Below are 9,761 nucleotides of genomic sequence, written 5' to 3' on the forward strand. Positions count from 1 at the left end.
GGACAAAATCGTAGGTTGTATTGTTAAAAGGCAGATTTATGGACACTTAGCAGGGGTCTGTGAAGAATACATGGTCATGGTTAATACTTAGTGAACACTTCCTTTCCTCCAATATTAACGATCTCATTTAATCCTTACAATTCTAAGAAGTAGAATTTGAACAATTATTACACTCACTTTGTAGATGATAAATATGGAATTTAAAAAGGTAAGTAAGTTGCCCCAAATTATACAGCTAGCAAGTAGTCTTGGAAGCCACTCCTTTTTTTTAAAAAAATAGATTTTTATTTAAAAAGTTGTGAACTTACTAAACAATCATGTACATGTGTGGAATTCTCATACAACATCCCTCCACCAACATACTGCAATGTCGTGGAATATTTGTTACAGATTATGAGATAATATCATTAGACTATTACCACTAACTATAAAAATATAGAACGCTTCACGAATTTGCGTGTCATCCTTGTGCAGGGGCCATGCTAATCTTCTCTGTATAGTTCCAATTTTAGTATGTGTGCTGCCAAAGCAAGCACAGCCACTCTTTTTTTTAAACTTCATTTTAAAAGAAGTTTTAGATTACATAAAAGTTACATTAAAAATACAGGATATTCCCATATACCCCACCCCTCCCCCTCTCATACTTTCCCCCTTAACAACATCTTTCATTAGTGTGGTACATTTGCTAAAATTGATGAACACATATTGAAGCACTGCTACTAACCATGGTCTATAGCTTACTTTATAGTTTACACTTTGCACCATACAATTTTACAAGTTATGACAAAATGCATAATGGCCTGCATCCATCATTGCAATTTCATGCAGAACAATTCCAGTGCCCTAAAAATGTCTGATGATCCATCTATTCCTCCCTCTGCCTCCCCTCAGAACCTCTGGTAACCACTATCTTTACATCGCTGTTACAAGTTCTTCCATTACTAGAATAAAAATAAGTCTGCTTTGGTCCATGGCTGCATTCCCCCCTTGTGTTTGTTCAATCCTCAATCTTGCAGATTTGGGGATGGTGATGCCCACTCTGCTTCAGATTGGGAGGGGTGAAGCCACTTTGTCTGTAACATAATGCTGCCACTTGCATGAGCCTAAGACAGGGCATATAGTAAGTATTTAATTTTAATCCTCCTCAGTCTGTATCAATAATGTGATGAGCCAAAATTAATTTGCCCATGGGCTGCGTGAGAAGTATTTTGCCTGGAGCAAGGAAGGAAAAAATCCTGCTCATAGAAACTGTTCAACAGTTGCTGGTCTCTTTGCCTCTGGGCTCCAAACATAAGAGGGACTTGCCAAAGTGGAATGTTTCCAAATGAGGACATCAGAATGCAAAAGGAGGAGTATCTCAAAAAATTGCTGTTTGAGGAGTATCGCCAAGAGATGATCAGCCTGGAAAACACAGGAGTTCTGAAAGGGAGTCTGCCAAGCTCTCATAGTCCAACAGCTGCTTCCAAAGCTGCCTGAGACCCCAGAGCTTTCTGGAACTCACTTTTTGCCTGGACACTGACATAGCTTTCTCTGGGCATTAGATAAAATGATGAAGGTCTGAAAGCAAGTCATTTGTGATTACTGGCTTAATAGTATTTTAAAACTCTAAGTTAAAAACATAAAATTGATGGGAAGTGGATGTGGCTCCCGTCTACTGTATAGGAGGTCCAGGGTTTGATTCCTGGGGCCTCCTGGTGAAGGCAAGCTGGCCCAAGTGGAGAGCTGGCCCATGCAGAGTGCTGGCCCATGCGGAGTGCCGGCCAGTGCAGAATGCTGACCCATATGATGTGCTGACCCGCATGGTGTACTGGCTCACACAGCTGGCCCATGTGGAGTGCTGTCCCATGTAGAATGCTGGTCCACATGGAGTGCTGACCTGCACAGTGCGCTGGCCCGCTCAGGAGTGCTGGCCCATGTGGAGAGCTGGCACTGCAAGATGATGCAACAAAAAGAGATGCAGAGGATAGACAATAAGAGACACAGCAGACCAGGAAACTGAGGTGGTGCAAGAGATTGGGCACCTCTCTCCCACTCTGGAAGTTCCCAGTATCAGTTCCCGATGCCATCTAAAGAGAAGACAAGCAGACACAGAGAGTAGATAGCAAGTGCAAAACAATGGGGGGGGGGGGGGTGGTGGTGATAAAGAAATAAATCTTTAAAAAAAATATTGGTGTCCTATTAACCAAGACCCAACCTGGAAAGCTCTCTCCTGATGTTGTTTAATGAACATCCACTTTGTGTATATTGACAAGTTTGGGGGTTTTCTCCTTGAAATGGACTGAGAGGTCCTGTACCCATTCCATGTAGACCTTTGCTCTATTCACAGCCACAGAGAGCCCCACTTCCCCCGAAGTCCTCCCATAAGCATCCACCTGAGTTGTCAGAAGTCTGGGGAGGACCAACCACAAGCTGCTCTCCAACGTGGAGAGCCAAGTCTACGCGCATGACGCATTGCAGGACTAATGATGTACACAAAACACCAGGACGGTAGCCTATGCACCTCTTCTCACCACACCACAGCCTCTCGCTAATCAGAATGCAGAAAGGAGTGCATTTCCATCTCCCAGAGACACAGACATCACCTATTCAGTGAAGAGAGGCTTCCAGCCCAAGAATGACATTTGGGGAGCCCCCATAGCTGCACAATTTGGCAGACACAGATCTCCATAATGTCACAGGATTCCTCCCCAGCCTGTCCTTAAGAGACGCACTCATGCATACCCATTCCATTAAATTGCACTTGGTATTTTACAGATAACGGGGCTCTCACACCACATGGTTTAATACCCTTCCTGCCAAACTTAATTATTGCAGTAACTCAAGGCCACATTAAAAACGAGAGGCAAGTCCACTTTATCCTTATCATAAATTAGTAATCCTTCCCTCCAGAGATCCCTTTCCCTCAAAAGCTCACTGAAGGTATCTTGCTGAACTATATTCCTATTCGTAACCCACAGATGTAGAGTATGGTGGGGTTGTGTTTGGAGTAGATGAGATCATCACTCTCTTCCCTCCCTCCCTCTCTCCTTTCCCAGGTCAGACATGGTGCCTGACCAGGAAAATCCTGTGTCACACCTAAGTGCCTCCTGGGAATTAAGTGGCAGTATGATACAGGAAAGAGCACTAGACTAAGAGTTTGGGTTTTTTTTAAGACACAGCTCCACCTTTATAGAAGCTGGAGACAGCGCTAAATCATAATCCCTTTGAGTCTCAAATTTTCACCTGCAAAATGGGGAGTCTTATTTACCTCAAAAGTGGAGGCAAAAACTATGAAGCTTCATAAACTATGAACTATCTTAAAATGTTATTAATTTCCATTAAATGACTCCTGGACTGTAAAGCAGACTGCATGAGAACATTGTATAGGTGTTGAGAGCTACCAGGTTTCAGCTTAGAACACTGAAAAAAAATCTGATCCCTCAGCTCCTCTGAGTCCTGGTTGAATCAAAAAATTCTAACTGCTCCTTTATCTGTTAGTAAAATAAGAGTGAAGAAAATAATTATATTAATAACCATAATGACAATAGTAGCTGAATTTATTGAGTGCTTTCTATGAGGTAGTCATAGTTCCAAGTACTTTATATATGTTTAATTCATTTATTCCCCTATTGTTGTGCTCTTTGGAGTAGAACAGGCTTAGAAGAGGATTTTTTAAATATTCAGGACTTTTCTGAGCCAGTGGTTACCCATTCGTAATTGCAAATCAACCATGGCAGAAGTATTTACACCAGAGAAATTGGCCAGTGCTACAAACAGGTGTATTTATTTATTTAGATACTTTATTAAGAATTAGACATTTTCCCTTTTTTTACAGATGGGGAAACTGAGTTCCAGAGATTAGATAAAAGCAAAAATAGTCATTCAATATTGAAAGTTTCAGCATGGGTTGTTTTGTCTTCTTTTTCTAAATCTTCTATTTACTTTTTATTTTTGCCCATATTTGTTTTCATTGTGAAAACAAGAAAAACCCACTGTGGGCCACACACTTGTGCTAGGAACCTTGGTTACCTGGTCTCTAGCCTCAACAGTTAAATGGAAAGACAAATATGTAAGCAAGTGGTTCTCAACCCTGGCTGCACATCTGAATCTCGTAGGGAACTTTTTAAAGACACCAGCAGTCCTTGCTCCTTTCCAGTATCTCTGAGGCTAGAGGAGGGTAACTTGCATAGGGTCATACAGAGAATTATTGCTGAATCAGGGCTGGAACCCAGGACTTAAACATTTTGAGTTCAGATCTCTTTCCACTACCTCCACCTATCTATCAATAAATATTTGATGTGTTAGTGCTTTGCACACAGGAAGTGTTTGAATCTGTATATGTAAAAAACAAACTTCATGCATTAATCTTCCAAGGTTATTCATTCCTTAGAAAATAAAGTTTTTCCTTCTACAAATAACTTCTCATTCAAACTATGGAAAGGTCCAAACTGAAAGATGCAGGCATTCCACATGGTTTGCTCAGTTTATCAAGCTTTCAAGATTGCCTGTCAAAAAAATTGCCTGAATGGAGCCCAGGAGATTTTTAAGGCAGTGAAATTATTCTGTGGGATATGCTCATGGTGGATACATGCTATTTTACAATTTGTCAAAACCCATAGACAATACAAATCTACAACACACAAAAAATCTACACCACAAGGAGTGAGCCTCAATGTAATCTATGGACTTTAATTAATAATAATGTGTCGCTATTGGTTCATCAGTTGTAACAAATGTACCAACTAATTCAAGATGCTAATACTAGAGAAACTGTGTATATGTGGGGGAGGAGGTGACAGTAGTAGAGGGAATGGGATATATGGAAACTCTCTGTACTCTCTGTACAATTTTTCTGTAACCTAAAACTGATCTTTAAAAACATAAAGTCTATTTAAAAGTCACCTGAGGAGCACAGGGAAGTTCTGTAAAAAACAAATCCCAGAGAGACGACACAGCAAGTTAATGCCAAAGCCAAGGAGTGGTTTCCAGCCCAGGGCTCCTCCCAGCCAGTTCCGTGGTCCTGGGTCCTCCCTCCTCACCTCCCGCTATACATTCAGCTTCCTCCTGTGGCTATGTCCTCCCCTTTTCCCCTTCTGCTCTTTTCATTTCTCAGATATTTAATGATCATACAACACAAGCCCTGGTACTTAGTTGGTCTTAGTAAATATGTCTCAGTAAATAAATATGAACACAAATGAGTGTGTTCCTTGCATTTCTGGGCTCTGAGAGCTACAGGGATGAACAAGGCATGGTCTCAGTCCTCAGGATGCCTCAATCTAAGGTCCAGTGGGAGGCATTGTGGTGTGAGGGAAAAAGCATGGGCCCTGCAGTGAGACAAGGATACACCAGACACCTGGCTCTGCATTGGATGTGGGCAAAGGGCTTAACTAGTCTGAGCCTCGGTTTCCTCATTTGTAAAATGAAGATTTAAAGCCGGCATCATGCAGCTGCGATGCTGTTGAAATGTCATTACATGTACAGTCATCTAGGAACTTACCCATCGCCTAGCAGGCACACAGTATTATTATTCATGCCTTACACCAAGAGTTGTAAAATATAAGAGTCAAGAGAACAGTGGTTTATGACCAAAGCTTCTTGTTCAGTGGTTGGCTGTCTTGAGAAATCAAAATAATTCCTTGTGACAAATAAAGAAATGATGGCCCAAAGGAATAGGATAAAAATCCAGAAAACATTAGTGAAGAAGACTAGAATGTGGACATATAGGACAAGGACTTTTAAAAAATGCTGATTATGACTTGAACAGATAAACAAGACCAAGAGCTGGTTTTTTGAGAAGATTAACAAAATTGACAAACCTTTAGCAACACTAACAAAGAAAAAAAGAGAGAAGATGCAAATACACAAAATAAGAAATGAGAAAGGCGATATCACCACTGACCCCACAGAAATAAAGACTATCATAAGAGGATATTTTGAAAAACTATATTCCAACAAAAATGACAATCTAGAGGAAATGGACAAATTCCTAGAAACACATAAACAGCCCATATTGACAAAAGAAGAAATTGATGATCTTAACAAACCAATCACAAGCAGAGAGATAGAATCAGTTATTAAAAATCTCCCAACTAAGAAGAGCCCAGGGCCAGATGGCTTCACAGGTGAATTCTATAAAACATTCCGGAAAGAACTGACACCAATCCTGCTGAAACTATTCCAAACCATCGAAACAGAAAGAACATTACCCAACTCCTTCTATGATGCCAACATTACCCTAGTACCAAAGCCAAACAAAGACATCACAAGAAAGGAAAATTACAGACCAATTTCTCTAATGAACCTAGACGCAAAAATACTTAACAAAATACTTGCTAATCGTATTCAACAACACATTAAACGAATTATACACCACGACCAAGTGGGATTCATCCCAGGTATGCAAGGATGGTTCAACATAAGAAAATCAATCAACGTAATACACCATATAAACAGATTGAAGGAAAAAAATCACATGATTATATCTATTGATGCAAAAAAAGCATTTGACAAAATACAGCACCCTTTCTTGATAAAAACACTCCAAATGATTGGAATACAAGGAAATTTTTTGAACATGATAAAGAGTATATATGAAAAACCTAAAGCCAATATTGTTTACAATGGAGAAATCCTAGACTCCTTCCCTCTAAACTCAGGAACAAGACAAGGATGCCCACTGTCGCCGCTCCTATTTAACATTGTCTTAGAAGTACTTGCTCGAGCACTGAGGCAAGAACCAGAAATAAAAGGCATTCAAATTGGAAAGGAAGAAGTCAAAATTTCATTATTTGCAGATGACATGATCCTATACATAGAAAACCCTGAGAGATCTACAACGAAGATTCTAGAACTCATAAATGAGTTTAGTAAAGTCGCAGGTTATAAGATCAATGCGCAAAAATCAGTAGCATTTCTGTACACCAATAATGAGCAAGATCAGGAGGAAATCAAGAAACAAATACCATTCACAATAGTAAATAAAAAAATCAAATACTTAGGAATAAATTTAACTAAAGAGGTAAAGAACTTATACACTGAGAACTATACAAGATTGTTCAAGGAAATCAAAGAAGACCTAAATAAATGGAAGACTATTCCTTGTTCATGGATAGGAAGACTGAACATTATTAAGATGTCTATCCTACCAAAATTGATCTACACATTCAATGCAATCCCAATAAAAATCAATGCAGCCTTCTTTAAGGAACTAGAAAAACTAACTATGAAATTTATTTGGAAAGGAAAGAGACCCCGAATAGCCAAAGACATACTGAAAAAGAAAAACGAAATTGGAGGAATCACACTACCTGACTTCAAAACATACTATAAAGCTACGGTGGTGAAAACAGCATGGTATTGGCATAAGGAGAGACATATAGACCAATGGAATCGAATTGAAAGCTCTGATATAGAACCTCACATATACAACCACATAATATTCGATAAAGCCACCAAACCCTCTCAACTGGGAGAGAGTGGCCTATTCAACAAATGGTGTCTGGAGAACTGGATAGCCATATGTAGAAGAATGAAAGAGGATTACCATCTCACACCTTATACAAAGATCAACTCAAGATGGATCAAAGACCTAAATATAAAAGCCAAGACCATAAAAACCTTAGAAAGCAGTGTAGGGAAACATCTACAGGACCTTGTAATAGGTAATGGATTTATGAATATCTCACCAAAAGCACGAGCAGCAAAAGAACTAATAGATAAATGGGACTTCCTCAAAATTAAAGCCTTCTGCACCTCAAAGGAGTTTGTCAAGAAAGTAAAAAGGGAGACCACACAGTGGGAGAAAATATTTGGCAATCAGATATCTGATAAGAAACTTATAACTTGCATATATAAAGAACTCCTACATCTTGAAAATAAAAAGATAAACAATCCATTTAAAAAATGGGAAAAAGACTTAAACAGACACTTCTCCGAAGAAGAAATACAAATGGCAAGAAAGCACATGAAAAAATGTTCCAAATCTCTAGCTATCAGGGAAATGCAAATCAAAACCACAATGAGATACCATCTTACACCCATAAGATTGGCAGCTATGAAAAAAACAGAAGAATACAAGTGCTGGAGAGGATGTGAAGGAAGGGGAACACTCATCCACTGCTGGTGGGAATGCAGAAGGATCCAACCATTCTGGAGAACAGTATGGCGGTTTCTCAAAAAACTAGCCATAGATTTGCCATATGACCCAGCAATACCACTGCTGGGAATATACCCAGCAGAACTGAAAACAAGAACACAAACCAATATATGTACACCAATGTTCATAGCAGCATTGTTCACTATTGCCAAAAGTTGGAATCAACCCAAATGCCCATCAACAGACGAGTGGATCAATAAAATGTGGTATATACACACAATGGAATACTACTCGGCTGTAAGAACAAACACACTACAAACACATGTGATAACATGGATGAATCTTGAGAACCTTATGTTGAGTGAAGCAACCCAGACATTGAAGGACAAATACTACATGACCTCAATGATATGAAATAAACAAGCTGCCCTAGATAGCAAGAGACTGAACGATAGGCTTGCAGGAAATCGGAGGGTGGAGGAAGGATATGAGCCGATGTCTGCAGGGTTGGAATTTAAGACGAGATGGTGGTAAGTATGAACACAAAGAAGAGATAAAAGGGGGGCAAGGGGTTGCCTTTGCTTGGGGCTTTGCGGGTTTGAGGGTGGCTGGGGAGGGACGGGTGGGTAACGTTGCCCAAAAGTGGGGGGAGGGAGGGGTAGCATACGAACCAGGAGAGGGTCAGGTGTTGGTGGAGAGTAAAATGCCGAGAAAATCATATCAAAATATAATAAAGAGGGTTACCTGTTTAGAATGCTCGGAGGGGAGGGTCTGATGCAGGACGGGCTCCTGGGGAATGTCTAAATGCTCATTCTGCCAGAGTGGGTGACACCATGGGGTAGAAACCCAAGTAGTGAGAGTGGGGGTGGACCCACATCCTGGGGAGGACTAATGCCATCCAATAGAGGGAACTGTATCCCTCGAGAGAAAGGGTGGCTCCCAGGGCATTGGGGCAGTTGAGCAAGTTAGGCCCTGAACACTATTCCATCTATCTCTGGAAGTGGCTCCTCAGGAAACGGAGGTTGGCTATCACTGAGGGCACTAAGGTGGAAGGGAAAATGGACGTTAAATGTGTGGAACCAAAGTAAATGGGGGGTAAGAGAGGAGTTTCTTGAGAGTACACAAGGATGGATATAAAACATGTAATATTACACCATAACATATAGGAGATGACAGACTGATAATGTAAACCATAATGTAAAACATAGGATAACTAAAAATGTAAAGAACTGTGTATCCTAAAGTATGCACCATAATGTAAATACAGATGTCACCTTGTTAGAAAGCTAATGTCTCAGACTCTGTACATCACTTTAAGTAAATATGATATGAATAGGGCGTAAGAGTATCACTGTGGAAGGGAAAAGGTTTTCTGGTGGATGTGTGGGAGTGCTGTATATTATATATATACATTGCTGTGGTCTAGGACTCCTGTGAAGAAAAGCTGAATAATTAGGGGGGGGGGGGGGAAAAAAAAAAAAAAAAAAAAGAAAAAATAGGATGTGGAATTTTTTCAAGTCAACATTCTTTATCTAAGTTCTTTATCTAACTTTATCCAAGTTCTTTATCTATCCTTTAAACTCATCGCTATATGCCATTCCCTAGTAAGGGACCATGACATTATATTGGGCTTCAAATTTCGGGGAGTTCTGGATCACAGAGTGTTTCAACAATGGCAATGGAGGGA

At 40.1% G+C, this 9,761-nt stretch overlaps 1 non-coding gene across 1 annotated transcript; it reads right to left on the bottom strand.

Moving 5' to 3' along the window:
- Nucleotides 1-429: 429 nt before the first annotated feature.
- Nucleotides 430-536, bottom strand: LOC111760862 (U6 spliceosomal RNA). The gene has a single exon (XR_002794440.1). It is a non-coding gene; the product is annotated as a U6 spliceosomal RNA (small nuclear RNA).
- Between the last annotated feature and the right edge of the window lie 9,225 nt (nt 537-9,761).

This window comes from Dasypus novemcinctus, chromosome 4 (assembly GCF_030445035.2).
Source record: "Dasypus novemcinctus isolate mDasNov1 chromosome 4, mDasNov1.1.hap2, whole genome shotgun sequence".
NCBI lineage: Eukaryota > Metazoa > Chordata > Mammalia > Cingulata > Dasypodidae > Dasypus > Dasypus novemcinctus.